This window comes from Oncorhynchus mykiss, chromosome 1, assembly GCF_013265735.2.
Source record: "Oncorhynchus mykiss isolate Arlee chromosome 1, USDA_OmykA_1.1, whole genome shotgun sequence".
Classification (NCBI taxonomy): Eukaryota; Metazoa; Chordata; class Actinopteri; order Salmoniformes; family Salmonidae; genus Oncorhynchus; species Oncorhynchus mykiss.
The window spans coordinates 37147563-37164471 of NC_048565.1; the positions used below are offsets into that span (position 1 = coordinate 37147563).

At 44.1% G+C, this 16909-nt stretch overlaps 1 protein-coding gene across 2 annotated transcripts in view; it reads left to right on the top strand.

Annotated features, from left to right (window-relative positions):
- The first annotated feature begins 5910 nt into the window (after window positions 1–5910).
- Window positions 5911–16909, top strand: part of LOC110522323 (excitatory amino acid transporter 2) — a 43176-nt gene continuing 32177 nt past the window's right edge. Inside the window, exon 1 of one of the 2 annotated variants that reach the window (XM_021600639.2) lies at window positions 5911–6177. The gene's annotated coding sequence lies outside the window, so the exon portion shown is untranslated. The remainder of the gene's footprint in view (window positions 6178–16909) is intronic. The other variant, XM_021600646.2, reaches the window with a different exon arrangement.

Consider the following 16909-nt stretch of genomic DNA (forward strand, 5'->3'; position numbering starts at 1 on the left):
CATAGAGAAAGTTAAGATATCAGACAGGGGAGGTGATATAAATAGTACACTGAGCAAAAGAGATTATTTTGGGATTTTCACCCTCCAGGCATTATTCCCAAAAGGTCTTAATGATGATGCCCATGCATGTACTGTTCTAAATGTGAACATGAACTAATGTCTTGTCATTAATCATTTCAGCCTACTCTATACCAAATGATTTGATAGGGTGAAGTCCTCATTGTGGTTTTACAAACGTGTTTGATACGTTTTATGTACACACTTTATTAGAATATTTATGAAATGCACATTGTTATAGTTGGTAACACATGTTCATTTTTCCTTGATTGTGGGTGGAGCAATGTCTACATAACGGCGCAAATTAAAAATACCCACAAAAGCTCTGACAACGGCCTTGAGGCCAGTACATGAAGCTTAATAAAGAACAGGGATACATTGCGCCTGCAACAAAGTAAGTTCAGATGTGCAAGTGCAGTTTGAATTCAGTTGCAAATACAGTGATTTTACTGCAAATACAGTGATTTTACTGCAAATACAGTGATTTTAGAAAGTATTCAGACCCCTCAACCAAATGTGGAAAAAGTTATGTTACAGCCTTATTCTAACATTGATTTGTCACGCCCTGACCTGAGATATCTCTGTTTTCTTTATATTTTGGCTAGGTCAGGGTGTGACAAGGGTGGGTACGCTAGTTTTTGTATTGTCTAGGGTTTTTTGAATGTCTAGGGTTTTTGTAGGTCTAAGTGATTTGTATGTCTCTGGTGGCCTGATATGGTTCCCAATCAGATGCAGCTGTTTATCGTTGTCTCTGATTGGGGATCATATTTAGTTAGCCATTTCCCTTTGGTGTTTGTGGGATCTTGTCTATGTGTAGTTGCCTGTCAGCACTTGTTTGTATAGCTTCACGTTTCGTTTTGTTATTTTGTTTGTTCAGTGTTCATTCTTTAAATAAATTAGAATGTACGCATACAACGCTGTGCCTTGGTCCGACCCTTATTACGAATGTGACAGAAGATCCCACCAACAAAGGACCAAGCAGCGTGTTCAGGAGGAATGGACCTGGGAGGAGATTCTGGATGGAGCAGGACCCTGGACGCAGGCTGGGGAGTATCGCCGTCCTAAGGAGGAGATAGAGGCAGCGAAAGCGGAACAGCGATATTACGAGGAGTTGTACCAACGATACAAGCACGAGATTCAGCCCCCAAAAAGTTTTGGGGGGCGGCACACGGAGTGGTCGGCGGAGCCGAGGGCTGAACCAGAGCCAGTCAGGGAGTCGTGTGAGGAGCTCGACGCAAGGTTCCGGAGAGAAGTGCTAGCATTGAGAGGTTATGCAGTGATGCGCACCCGGTGCGCTCTATTCCAGCTCCCCGCATTGGCCGGGCTAGAATGGGCATCCAGCCAGGAAGGATGGTGCCGGGTCAGGGCTCCTGGTCTCCAGTACACCTCCTTGGACCAGGATATCCTACGCCGGTTCTATGCACTGTGTCTCCGGTGCGTCTGCACAGCCCAGTGCGTCCTGTGCCAGCGCCCCGCATTTGCAGGACGAAAATAAACATCCAGCCAGGGCGGGTGGTTCCAGCTCTACGCTCCAGACCTCCAGTGCGCCTCCACAGTCCAGTACATCCTATGCCTCCTCTCCGCACTCGCCCTGAGGTGCGTGTCATCAGCCCGGTATCATCTGTACCGGTCCCACGCATCAGACCTCCAGGGCGCCTCCACAGTCCAGTACGTTCTGTGCCTCCTCTCCGCACTCGCCCTGAGGTGCGTTTCATCAGCCCGGCACCACCAGTACCGGTCCAACGCATCAGGCCTCTAGTGCGCCTCCACAGGCCAGTACGTCCTGTTCGTGCTCCTCGCACTCGCCCTGAGGTGCGTGTCATCAGCCCGGTACCACCAGTGCCGGCACCACGCATCAGACCTCCAGTGCGTCTCCGCAGTCCAGTACGTCCTGTGCCTCCTCCCCGCACTCACCCTGAGGTGCGTGTCATCAGCCCGGTACCACCGGTACCGGTCCCACGCATAAGGCATCCAGTGCGCGTCCACAATCCAGAGTTTCCGGCGACAGTTCCCAGTCCAGACCTTCCAACGACGGTCCACAGTCCGGAACCTCCAACGACCGTCCACAGTCCGGCACCTCCAGCGACGGTTCCCAGTCCAGAGCCTCCGGCGATGATCCACGGTCCGGTTCTACAAAGGCGGAGGGATCAGTGTAAAGAGGGGGGGCTGCGTCCAGAGCCGGAGCCGCCACTGAGGGTAGATGCCCACCCGAACCCTCCCTTATAGGTTCAGGTTTGCGGCCGGAAGTACGCACCTTTGGGGGGGGGGTACTGTCAAGCCCTGACCTGGTTAGGTAAGGGTGTGACTAGGGTGTGTACGCTAGTTTTGTATTGTCTAGGGTTTTTTGTATGTCTAGGTGATTTGTATGTCTATGGTTGCCTGATATGGTTCCCAATCAGAGGCAGCTGTTTATTGTTGTCTCTAATTGGGGATCAAATTTAGGTAGCCATTTCCCTTTGGTGTTTGTGGGATCTTGTCTATGTATAGCTTCACAGTTCGTTTTGTTATTTTGTTAGTTTGTTCAGTGTTCATTCTTTAAATAAATAAGAATGTACGCATACCAGGCTGCACCTTGGTCCGATCCTTATAACGAACGTGACATGATTAAATCGTTTTTTTTCATCAATCTACACACAATACCCCATAATGACAAAACAAAAACAGTTTTTTAAAAACATTTTTAAAAATGTACATAAAAATAAAACTGATATCACATTTACATAAGTATTCAGACCCTTTACTCAGTACTTTGTTGAAGCATATTTTGCAGCGATTTCAGCCTTGACTCTTGGGTGTGACGCTACAAGCTTGTCACACCTGTATTTGGGGAGTTTCTCCCATTCTTCTCTGCAGATCCTCTCAAGCTCTGTCAGAAAAGAAATCTGTCAATGTGCCCTTGAGCAAGGCTGTTAACCCTAATTGCTTCTGGGTTGTGGTTGATAATGGCAGATCCTTAATGTGACCCCATTCTCCAAGGGTATCTCAGGGAGAGTGGGATATGCAAAAATCTCATGTCCAATTAATTAATACACACCTAATTATGATAACTGTCTTTTCATGCTAGGCAAGGATCATATATTCGAACTGTATTTCCAGGTGCACCATTGAAGCCATGTGTAGACTGTTAGACCATAAAACTTCTTATAGCACAAGCGTGTTTATGGTACGCTGTAGTATGCAATTTTGGCTGCTGTCCAGGTGTATTTAGCACATGTCCTTTAGTCCATAGGCACCTGAGCAATGAGAAAACGGAGCAGCTGCATCCCCCTTTCAAAATAGGGGAGCAAACATATGTTTTTGCACCCCCCACTTTTTACCAGAAAATGATCATGAGCCGTTGGGTCATCTGTCATTTTCAATGGTTAGTAATGTTTTGAGCTAGTCTGCATTAAAATATATATGTCCATTTTATTGATGATATAATAATTAACAGATTGCATCAAGATGAATGGTTTTGCTTTGCTCCTGCGCACTGCTGTTATTGTTCCTTGCAGTCAGAATGCACTAGTTGTACCACTGGTGTTTCAAATGAAAAGGCACCTGCAACAGAAAATGGTCTTTTGTCTTTAAGAACCATGATAAGCACGGTTCTAATTACCCTTTGCTGTAGTGCAGACTACAGCCTACCAAAGGATGCACCTTAGCAGAAAACTGCATGTTCCGTAGCTGGCAGGCTGTCAATGAGTAGCTCACAAGTAGATAGTGAGAAATAATCAGTAGGCCACAGGAGGCTGCTGGGGGGAGGATGGCTTGTAATAATGCTGGAACGGCGCGAATGGAATGGCACCAAACATACAGTACCAGTCAAAAGTTTGGACACACCTAGTTATTCAAGGGTTTTTATTTATTTTTACTATTTTCTTCCAGCTACGACCTTTCGGTTACTGGCCCAACGCTCTAACCTCTAGGCTACCTGCCAACCTATAACCTAGGGGCGATCAAACACCCCATTGGGCCCCTAGCACTCACTCTCACATCAATTGATCATGTTTCCTTCATCATACTCCACATTGCTAAAACGACTTTGATAAAGTTTCTTCTGCACTCAACATGTCTGTGCCTATCCCTTTGTCATCAACCCTTTCTTTCTTTCTGTCCATATTCATTACCACCAAACATCACTGTCTCCCCAGAGTCCTTGTAGCACCTATGAGTTATCACATAATCTACATGAGGCCACATTGTGTGTGTCTGGTAAATATGTTGTGGTTCCTGCACTCATGTTTTCCTCTATGGTCATGGGTCAGAGACGGAGGATGTGCCAGAACAATGTCGCAATAGACCATGTGGATGTTGTTGTGCTACAACTGTAATTGAATCCACATGGTAAAATACCAATGAAATCCACCTGTCAGGAATCAGTACTGTGTGTCTGTGTGAGGAACCACCAAACTGTCGTACTATTTATTTATTTATTTTGTCAGTTACGAAAACAAATTCTTATTTTCAAAGACGGCCTAGGATCAGTGGGTTAACTGCCTTGTTCAGGGGCAGAACGGCAGATTTTTACCTTGTCAGCTCAGGGATTCAATCTTGCAACCTTTCGGTTACTAGCCATACTATATGGCTATGATAATGACAAGTGTGACACAGTGAATCCACTGAGCTAAAGCTTTCAGGCAGTAACAAGGTAAGCTAACACGAGTCATCAGGTTTCAGGCAAGGTTACACATCGCATGTGGTTCATCCAACCACCTCTGCTACACGGCAGTCACCTTTGACCTTCTCCATCGCTCCACAATGACCGCAGCTGCTAATACATTAACTGACCGAGTCCCGATAAAGCCACCAATGTGACCGACTGAAATTAGTGACCAGCTGAATTTGAACGCTCAGTCGAATTAGCCTGCAGAGTTAATCTTATTGGCCACCAGTGAGAGCAAATGTAATCCCTGTTCATCATGTTAAATTTCAATTCTGCATTATTTTATGACACATTCTTCTATAATATTAAGATTACCTAGTCAGTTGCACAACTGAATGCATTCAACCGAAATGTGTCTTTAGCATTTAACTCAACCCCTCTGAATCAGATAGTTGTGCGGGCTGCCTTAATCAATGTCATCTGCACCCGGTGAACAGTTGTTGTTGGGGGTTAACTGCCTTGCTCAAGGGAAAAAGGGCAGATTTCAACCACAAAGCTACCTACCACCCCCAAATACATATTGTAATAATGTACACCGCCTTATTGCCTAATAAGGTATACCAACTTATTGTATCCCAACAATGGGATTTACACAGGGTTTTAGGAAACTCATATACTTCTGTAATCATCATTGAAGGTACAAAAATGTAAATAAACAGGAATGACATTTAATCTCATGGGTGGCCAAAAATAACTACCTGAAAGCCACGCCCCTACTAAACTACACCTCCAGTCTTCTGATCTGAACAGCTGGGTCATATCTCGATAACCCAGCCCCAATAACCCATCACCAATAACCCAGCACCAATAACCCAGCATCAATAACCCAGCAGTTTCTAAAGAAAACAAATTAACTAAGTGACCCAACGCCTGCAACTCAGTAGTTGAGTCAACCAAACAACCCAGCATTTTTTAGAGTGCAACTGCCAGTTCATTCCATACCCCCAATATAGCCATTAGTGCTTGCAATAGAGAATAGTGAACTTGTTGTTAACCTGACAACGCTACACCTGACCTCATACTGACACCCCTAGAACAAACACACACGCACACACACACAGAGAGATACACACAGACACAGAGGAGCAAAAGCATGTGTTTTAAGAAGGTAAAAGTGTTTAAACATGAATAAAGATGGGTGGGGGCATCAAGATTGTACCGTCAACCAACGAGGATCGGTATTCAGAGAAGAAAAGGGGTGAACAGGAGGAGGGGAGGTGGGGAAGTGAAAGCGCAAAGGAGCGAAGTAAGGCAGAGCTCATTCAGTGGGATTGTTGAGCACAGAGCTCCACGGATTACTGTGATAGAAATCTGTCTGTTTGATTTCTGGTGCTGCTCTCGCTCATGCCCTGGACGCACTGAAGGCTTGCATTTCAGCAGTCGAACATCTCTGAAGCGGATGCACAAGACTCGGAGAAGGGAGAAGAAGAGAGACTGAAACTTATTTTCCAATAACTCTAAGATTGAATACAAAGGTGAGAGGCAATTATTATTATGTATGCACATTACATGTTTACAGGACATACGCTTTTGGCAAAATAGGGGAGGATAATAAAAATAAAAATAATAATAATTCTTGCAGTAGGCCTAATATTACATGATAAATTATAATCATGATGATCAGCACACGGTAATTAATTATATAGGCTACCTAATTATTCTAATTCTAATTGTTATAATTTTTACAATTATTGTCACTATCATCATTATTAATATTATTATCCATGCTTCTTTACACCAACTTAAAGTGAAGTCGCAATGTGGTTAGCTATCAAAAGGTCAAAATGTTCATATACTGCAATTCTAAGAGCATGGTTAGGATCAAAGTGTTGGAGCTCGCTCCTCCTGAAAACGATAGGCTGCGCTTCACATTACCGGCGTGGGCAAAACAGGTGCATGTGGACACAATTTTAGGCAGCACAGCAATCTGCACTCCCTATAGGCTCCAAAAAACACTTCACAATTGCTACATTGTCTTCATATTGTTTTATATCATAAATTGTTGACCTGCAACTAGTAAAAGGAACAGTAGGGTAACAAAGCCCGCCCCACACCTGTAATTGTCACAAAAATCACATTATGTCACAAAACTACATTTGAACACTTTCCCTGCAGCCACTGCTCTTGCACAACTAAACATGTTCTGCCTCACCTACATTTAAGTCATTAACAAAACAATTCTAAGGTGAATTCTAAGGAAAAAGTTACATGTATAATCTAATTAAATTAGATCTATAAATGTTATATATATATATATATATATATATATATATATATATATATATATATATATATATATATATATATATATATATATACAGTATATACCATTAGGGGAGCAAAAGATAAAGAACCCACTTGTTTAGCGATAAACATTGAATTACATTTTTAATAAAGCAGTACAAATTTAAGGTGAGTAGAAGTCAATAGTACTTAAATTAGCATTGTCCAAATCATTACCCTGGTACTTGGAAAACACACCCCTTTTCCAAAAACAGCATTAGAACAAAAACTTTAGCCACTTATTTCCCTTTATAGTTTGTTTGCCTATGCATGACCATCATCCACATACCACATTTTTACCAAACTTTGCTTGTGTCAGTAACTGGACATTGGTTTTACGGTGAGCTGGTTACCCCACGTTACCCTAAGGGTGAGATTCAAGGTGTACTTCTGTCATGAAACACTTATCTAGTCTACTACTGAGGAGGCAATGTTTGCAAACAGACAATGTGTGGTAATTACATACCGACATATCTTGCATCTGGGTTACTAATGCCGTTAATATAATTTCTCTACCAAACGGCTCCGTGCCTGTGTGCCAAAGCGCACATCTTTCGCGAGCTGCATCATATCTGCTTTGCCGCAAGGCATTCCCACACGCGTGACTCTAGGTATCCTGCCAGGTCTTCTCAACGCAAGCCAGAGAGGACTACGATGAAGAGAGATCATTGTTGTTTTTGTGTTTTAGGTGTTAGCTCTTCTATTGTTCATTCAGTATCTTATCAATAGTTTACAACACAGCCATCCATATCCGTTGCGTAAATCGTAAAAAGAAACGTGTTCGGTAACATAGTTATCTTGTGGTGTCGTGTTATCAAAAGTGGTTTGTTGTGAGCGATGAAGTCATTTTTCTAGTCCCAGGTCTGTTTTTATTTTAGATAGGTGCATGCTCATCAAACCATCATTTGAGTTAAATGTTCACTGTTTTCACTATTGTCAACTTCCTCTAGGAGAGTTTAAAATATTTGTTTTGGAGATATTCTCCAGATATCTAAATTCGCGGTTTGTATTTAACTGATAATCTACTTTCGATAAGGACCCTTATCAGTACTTACCATACTTAATCAAGCAAAAATATATATCAACTACAGTACATGATCAAAAGTATATGGACACCTGCTCATCGAACATCTCATTCCAAAATCATGGGCATTAATATGGAGTTGGTTCCCCCTTTGCTGCTATAACAGCCTCCACTCTTCTGGGAAGGCTTTCCACTTGATGTTGGAACATTGCTGAGGGGACTTGCTCCCATTCAGCCACAAGAGCATTAGTGAGGCCGGGCACTGATTTTGGGCAATTAGGACTGGCTCACGGTGTGGCCTACCACTTCGCAGCTGAGTGGTTGTTGCTCCTAGATTTTTCCACTTGACAATAACAGCACTTAGAGTTGACCGGGGCAGAAATTTGATGAACTGACTTGTTGGAAAGGTGACATCAAATGACAGTGCCACGTTGAAAGTCACTGAGCTCTTCTACTGCCAATGTTTGTCTATGGAGATTGCATGGCTGTGTGCTCGATTTTATACACCTGTCAGCAATGGGTGTGGCTGAAATATGTCCACACCCACATACGTTTGAATATATAGTGTCATTTATTTGCATTCTTCCTTCTACATGTCCTCTTTTTTGGTTATTTTTATTTATTTTATAAGTTAAGGCATGTGCCTTGTTATTTCACTGATGATGTTAGATTGCTCATTCTGTAGCTGACCCTGTCAATATATGTAAAGATAAAGTCACTTTTTGTCTTGACCTATACACTTCATGAATGTTTACCCTAATATTTAGTGGGAATAACATGTGCATTTTCCTTTTGTGCAATTTGCCAAATGTATACATTTTGTGTAGTTGGAAGTGGTATATATTCACCACCCCTTCCTTAAACCAATTACTTCACACCCCATACTCCCCTGCCCCCACTTCCCGTCAATTACGCACGCACAAACACACACACTATCGTCACCATGGAAACACACTGTCTTGGCACTTGATTGCATTCACATTATTTTCACAGCCTGTCATTTGAACAAAACCAGAGGACATGTTTCCAGATGTAACGTCAATCGCTGCTTGATTGATGGTGGTGATCGTCAAAACCGGCAGAGGGGGTTTGTCTGTCAGGACTACAGGGGCTTTGATAAGAAGACTATTAATGAATATTTCATCCTCCAGTGGGAGTCAGTCTGTAAGGACTGTGGGTGTCTGGAGATGTATGTGATAAATGTCCTCAGGCCAGGATCTGGTGAAATGTGGCCTTGTGTAATTGGAAGGAGAATTTGGAGTGGAAAGTGTCCATGCAACTAATATGTTCTGTCCTGAGCCCGGAGGCTGCTCTCCTATACTACAGCACTCGCTGGCTGCTGCCTTACATGAATGAATAAACAGCAGACATTCGGGGAGAGCTTAATGTACTGTCTGCTCAAGTGCACAATGTGCCATTTCATGTGTGTACCTGGACAGGGATTGGTTTGTCAACAGCCATTTACAATAATCTACATGAATGTGTTTCTGTGAGAATGTCTAAAGAAGAGACTCACATTATTGTCATCATGGGAAATAGATTTGATGGAATTCCAAAATCCATGTCTTATATCCTTGTTGTTTAGTATTGACCAACATCGACCCCAAGCCAGGTTGCTAGTGTCATGCACAGACACACACACACACACTAGACACAAAGTTAAACCCTGGAGGGGTGCTGATCTACATATGTCTAAAGCCATATTTATCAGAATCTATTATCTGAAACATCTGCGAAGACATGTTAGTTTAATTATGGTACATGTCACTCAAGGTACAAGGTCTATGTATGTACCCTATGTGTGTGTACAGTATGTGTGTAGAGATGTGTTAACCAAGGCCAGAATAGGGAGTAGCTGCTCAAAATAAACAAAACATACAATCTTATATACTTTGTTTGCCCTAATTGATAGATACACTATATATATACAAAAGTATGTGGACACACACATTTGTGCATTCGGCTATTTCAGCCATACCTGTTGCTGACAGGTGTATAAAATCAAGCACACAGCCATTCAATCTCTATAGACAAACATTGTCAGTGGAATGGCCTTACTGAAGAGCTCAGTGACTTTCAACGTGACACCGCCATAGGATGCCACCTTTCCAACAAGTTAGTTTGTCTGCCCTGCTAGAGCTGCCCTGGTCAACTGTAAGTGCTGCTATTCTGAAGCGGAAACGTCTAGAAGCAACAACGGATCAGCCGCAAAGTGGTAGGCCACACAAGTTTACTGAACAGGACCGCTGAGTGCTGAAGCATGTAGCATGTAAAAACCCTCTGTTCCAAACTGCCTCTGGAAGCAACGTCTGCACAAGAACTGTTCGCCAAGAGCTTCATGAAATGGGTTTCCATGGCCGAGCTGGCAAACACAAGCCTAAGATCACCATGCGCAATGCCAGCCCTCGGCTGGAGGGGTGTAAAGCTCGCCGCCATTGGACTCCGGAGCAGTGGAAACGCGTTCTCTGGAGTGATGAATCACACTTCACCATCTGGCAGTCCGACAGACGAATCTGGGTTTGGCGGATGCCAGGAGAACACTACCTGCCCCAATGCATAGTGCCAACTGTAAAGTTTAGTTCCAGTGAAGTGAAATCTTAACGCTACAGCATACAATGTCATTCTAGACAATCATGTGCTTCCAACTGTGTGGCAACAGTTTGGGGAAGGCCCTTCCTAAACATGAAACAAATCAAATAATTGAAACTGCCTTCACGCTGGTGCAGATGTTTTACTAGAAAGACTGGTAAACATTTACATCAATAATAGGTTATCCACATGGGGTAGACCACAAATAGTATTTCATATATTATTATAACAGCCAGGCTTGATTGCACGGCAAAAATTACTCACATTTGAGTGTGTGTGTGTTTGTGTGTGTGCATGAATGCGTGTGAGGGCTTGAGAGTGAGAAATGATCCTCACAGCATCATTGTTCTGAAATATGATTTGTTCTGACACCTTGCTCTATATTGTCATCCAGATGCTTTACAGTGTAACACAATCCTCACCGGAGAATGGAGTTGAGTTAGAATGGAGGGAAGGGAAACACTTTCATTTTCCGGCAGCGGAGGAGAGAACTTTTCATTTGAGAGAGAGAAAGAGAGTGAGAGAAAGGCCGGGAGAGAGGGAACAGAGAGTGATCTATCAGGTCTTTTCTTTGGAGGAGATAAATGGGTAGAGGGGTAATAGTAGTGGTAATGGTGGTGGGTAGATAGACAGTGGGGCACTGTGTGCTGCTGAGAGGATGAGAGACTGAGCCTATGAGGGGGTCACAGGGCAGTGCCAGCCTCCTGGACATCAGGCATCTGTTATTTGTCACCAGGCAGCCAGGCTAGAGGTAGTCAACCTCTATCTGCTGCTTCTCTGAGACCCAGCCAGCACTGGAGGAGACTGCTACTGAGAAAGAAAGGGAGACGAGAGAGACAGAGAAAAAGAGATAGAGGGTGTAGGGGGCAGGGGTCTGGGAAGAATATAAAAAAAGAGACAGTTAAATATGCAGAATAGGGTCAGAGGAGCGAAGGACGGAAAGTGAAGATGAGAGTGTGTGTGTGTGTGTGTGTGTGTGTGTGTGTGTGTGTGTGTGTGTGTGTGTGTGTGTGTGTGTGTGTGTGTGTGTGCATGCGTGTGTGTTTTTGTGTGGCTCCATTCATAGGGCTTCACTGTGGGCTCGCTGCCATTCTGTAGCATCTAGCACTTGAGTAATCCCCCTGGGAACATACAGAAGCTGCCAAAGTACCATCCAGATCCTTCTCAAACTGTTCACAACCCTCTTCTATCCATCTCTCCCTCTACTATCCCCTGTCTATCTTACTGTCTCTTCCTCTACTTTCCCCTGTCTATTTCTCTGTTTCTTCCAATCCTCTCCCCTGCCTTACTCTCTGTGTCTCCCTTTTCTAGCGCCTGTCTATTGGTCTGTCTTTTCCTCTACTCTCACCTGTTTCTTGTCTCCTGTCTTTTTGCTTCATCTACCCATCTGTTTATGCTCCTCTCGCTCCCTCTCTTCTCATCTCCTTCCATCTCTTTCTCACTCTTTCTCCTGGTCCTTCAATTTCATCAATCAATTGCTTTTTCCTTTTTCTCCCTCCATTTTACTCTCTCTTCCTTTTCCCCTCACTACCACTTTCCTTATCCTTATTTCTAGAACTCTATGCTACTACAGATGTAGGATCTTAATTTGGTCCACCCTGTTGCAAGATACATTTCCAATGCAGGAAATGTAAAACGTGTAGTGTATTTGAGATTTAAAAAGGTTTTGAAATTTGACATTTCAGACTTGATTTTCCCTTTACAAAAAATGTATCACCCCCTACACAAATGTACATTAATTATAATTCACATAATAATTCACATTTCCTGTTGCTGCAGGATAATTTTCCTTCAGAAGCAAACTGGCTCAAATTAAGATCCTACATCTGTATTCCTATCTGCTTCATATGACTCTCCCTTTTCTAAAGGATACTTCCTCTTTTCGCCACTGTAGTCCTCCCTGTAACTCCAGTGTTACAGTCGTCAGTGAGCTGAGAGAGAATGAGAGCCTATTCCCATGAATAGGACAAACAAAAGCCTCCTTCCTTGCTCCCTTCCTTTCTGTTTGACTGCACCAGAACAGACACACAGGCATTCACCAGCCTGCCTACCCGCCTGCCTACCCGCCTGCCTGCCCGCCTGCCTGCCCGCCTGCCTACTCGCCTGCCTGCCCGCTTGCCTACCCGCCTGCCTACCCGCCTGCCTACCCGCCTGCCTGCATTTTTCTCTCATTTAGAATAACCTTTGGGTTCCTGTGTAGTGTAGTTAGTTGCAGTTGCAAGGGAAAATAATATAGTCCTGAGTGTGTTTTCATGACTGTTTGCTGTTTGCCTTTCCTCGCCTTCTCTCGGCAGTTGGAGGCTGCCTTGAATAATCAATTTCCTGAGGCTTGCCATCAAGTGTTTGCTAGATTATTATAAACTGCGCTTCTAGGAAAGATGAATGGCATTACAGCACACAACTCTAAATATATTCTGATAACGTGATCTATCGCATTAACAAGCTATTTGGGTTGTATCTTCCCTGGTCTGGTGCTCAGGAGAGGGCAAAGTACACAGGTGGACAGCTGTCACATGGACATGGTGTATTTCCTTTACTTCGACAGAAAAATACACACATTTTCCTTGGGCATGTACACCGAGAGCACCCCCCCCCCCCCCCCCCCGCCCTCAGATCAGCCTCAATTTGTCGAGGCATGGACTCCACAAGCATTCCACAGCGATGCTGACCTATGTTGACTCCAATGCTTACTACGGTTGTGTCAAGTTGGCTGGATGTCCTTTGGGTGGTGGACCATTCTTGATACACACTGGAAACTGTTGAGCGTGAAAAACTCAGCAGCTTTGCAGACACAAAATGGATGCGTCTGGAACCTACTACCATACCCGTTCAAAGGCACTTATATCTTTTGTCTTACCCATTCACCCTCTGAATGGCACACTAACACAATCCATGCAATTGCGTCAAGGCTTAAAATACCTTCTTTAACCTGTCTCCTCCCCTTCATCTACACTAATTGAAGTGGATTTAACAAATAGCATCAATAAGGGATCATAGCTTTCACCTGGATTCACTTGGTCAGTCTATGTAATGGAAAGAGCAGGTGTTCTTAATGTTTATACACTCAGTGTATTTTACGATAGTCTGCCTTAGCTGAACATGATAGTAATGTTTAGTCAAATTGAAAGGCTGCCCCTTGAATTCAGTCCAACATGCTTTCCTATTTACAGTTTGTAGGATAGCTGATAACGGCCAAAGCCAAACTAAGAGTTCAGTGTCAGTCTGTCATGTCCCGGACAAAAACTGAGATAGCTAGCTAAATTAATCTGTTTATGGAGTTCCAACAAACTCTTTCAGATCAAGCTGTACAAGATGGACAAAATTGATACATTTTCCTTACGTAGATTATTTGCGTCAGACCCAACTTTGTACTGTACCTGTGTATTGGTCAATATTTCTGTTTTAGAGGAATCTCACTGCACTCTAAATGTTTTCAAGATTTCAAGTGTGCTTCTTTTGAAAGGCATCCTGTCGTCTGACTTAGATAACCATCATCTCAACGACGGAAGTCCAAGATTAGTATTTGTATGGAGGGGTGGCGGGGGTGTGCTGGGGGCTAGTACAGGCCAGGGAAGTGTTATGGTGGTCAGCATTCCCCCCACTTTCTCAAGCGCTCTCTCCAAACCCTAAACCACCCACAATCCCCTTGGCACCCGCTCCAGCGGAATTCAGGTCAGCGGGGGGGGGGGGGGAGTCACGAAAGGGCCCACGGAGGGGTTGGTGAAGTGGGGGTGCTGGAATGGGGTAATGGAGGGGAGGGGCACACTTTTTGTTCCCTCTCTTGGCACCAATGCCCATGCCACTGAGAACAGTCCCCCATTGTGGGGCAACAAAAGAATAATCATAATTAAAGCACAATTAAGGAATCATTAAAACAAATGGAAGAACTCATCCAAACAATTGTCCCAATATGCACCACGTCAGACTCCGAGCAGCCATCAGATGTACACAACATTGACAGTGTGCATTGTTTTTGGCACTCATACTCTTTTACACATCAGCATACTCCTAAAGAAATACACAGTCACACACTCACAAACCAAGCATGTCAGCATTTTTGTTGGTGAGTACCAGATGTTGTTGGGAATTACAGAAGATTGGTTGGAGTTTATTAATGTCATAAATCCAAAGCCAAGTATCTGTCTAAAAACGGATACTTTTCTACATTTACATATTTGCATGAGGCCTCCTGGTGATGTTCAGTAGAGTGAGTGGATTTCATTGTAGACAGTAGGAACCCAGTCCCTCTTGGCCATCCTCTCTCTCTCCAGTGAATCCACTCCACTCCTTCGCAGGGAACAATGGCGGTGTCTCCACAGCCACTTGGGAGCTGTAGAAAAATCTGCCAAACAATATCGCTGAGACTTTTCTCCACCGCTGTGGTCCAAGTCGGTAGCAAACGGATAGTGAAAATACACACACTTCTCCTCCTCCATCACCCCTTCTCCATCTCTCCCCTTATTTCTCTTCCTTTCCTCCCTTTTCTCTCCCCCCAAATCCTCAATTTAGAGCCTTAATGGGCCTGTGAGGCAGGTTTGTGTGCTGCTTTGTGCAGCGCAGGGGGATCGGTGGGCATTAATGTCCCTCTTGACTATGTAAATAGCCCGGGCTGTGGGAGCGCAGAGCTGAACTGCCGCTGCTTAATCGCAGAGAGCTCCATCACTTTCAGACACTCCGGGAGCCAAAAGGGGGACATGCATGAGAACTTCAGCACCAAGGACAATGGCCTCACTCTGAAGAGTAACCTCAACGACCTGCGCCCACTTCCCTCTCCTTCCGGAGGACCCCCCTTTCCCTCTTTTCACCCATACCCCTCTCCCCTCGCACCTCGCTCCCCGAACCCCTAATACTCCCCTATCATCCCTACCCCTCAGCCCTCAACCTTCCTCTCCTGCCCCTCCTCCCCTCCCCGCCCCCCGCCCCCCATCCCTCAGCCTATCCTCAAGCCGAGCCGATGGAGCATACAGCCATGTTTTGTTTACCTCACCGCTTGTCCAGTGGAACACACAGCAATCCCCTTCATCGCCTGTTTGTCAGCCCCCCTTTCAGAACTAAAAGAGGAGAGAGAGTGAAAAAAAAATGAAAAAAAGAGGAAACAATTAAAAACCTCTTGTGAACCCTGCAATATAGCGGTTTCCCAGCCCTGGGCCTGTGAACTAACTTGGAGGACTCTAAAGTGGCCCATTATTCCAGCAAGGGTGGCGTGTTCCAAGAGCACCAGGCCTCAATGGCTGACCAACACAGATGGGGTTTTGTTCCTGGCTTCTTGGCTCACCACACCATGCACTGGTTAATTAGGACCTGCATTCATTTATCTATCTATCCATCTATCTGTGTACCTCTCCATCTGTCCACCTTCAGTAGGCCTCGTTACTCCCTCTCTGCCCAAATCGTGCACATTTCACCTGGCATTATTCAATCGATTATTAGACACATTTGGAATTGACAAGTCAATCATTGTGTGCTGCTGTGAGCACATAGCGTCTACTGTACATCAGAGTAGGGAGCGGCAATGGGAGCAGTTAAATGTGTCTCCCTTCTCCCAACAACTGTTGAGTTGTGCGGGGCCCTCCAGGACAAGTATTAGCCATCTGTGATGTATATTCTCCTTTGTTTATGTGTTCCATAGGAGGTGAGAACGGTTGGCTTATGCTGGTACAACAGCAGTTAGTGCTTGATGAGAGGAATGCACAATTTTCTACGGTATAAGCTATTGGCCTTCTTATGATAGTTGGATGGTTTGAGTGTAGATGGGGTGTGAATGGTTCTCTCAGAATCGGCTATAATGTGCAGATGTAAAGGTTATCTTCCTGATCTGTCTGTTATAAGCTCTGAGAGTTGACATGGCAGCAGTAAAAATAGATGCAATCCATGTCATTTTATTGATTGATTGATTGACTAATTTCTTACCAATCCTTTCAAAAGCATGTATGGAGTGTAGTAGCAACCACCAGGCAACCACATACAGTGGGGCAAAAAAGTATTTAGTCAGCCACCAATTGTGCAAGTTCTCCCACTTAAAAAGATGAGGCCTGTAATTTTCATCATAGGTACACTTCAACTATGACAGACAAAATTAGGAATTTTAATGATTTTATTTGCAAATTATGGTGGAAAATAAGTATTTGGTCACCTACAAACAAGCAAAATTTCTGGCTCTCACAGACCTGTAACTTCTTCTTTAAGAGGCTCCTCTGTCCTCCACTCGTTACCTGTATTAATGGCACCTGTTTGAACTTGTTATCAGTATAAAAGACACCTGTCCACAACCTCAAACAGTCACACTCCAAACTCCACTATGGCCAAGACCA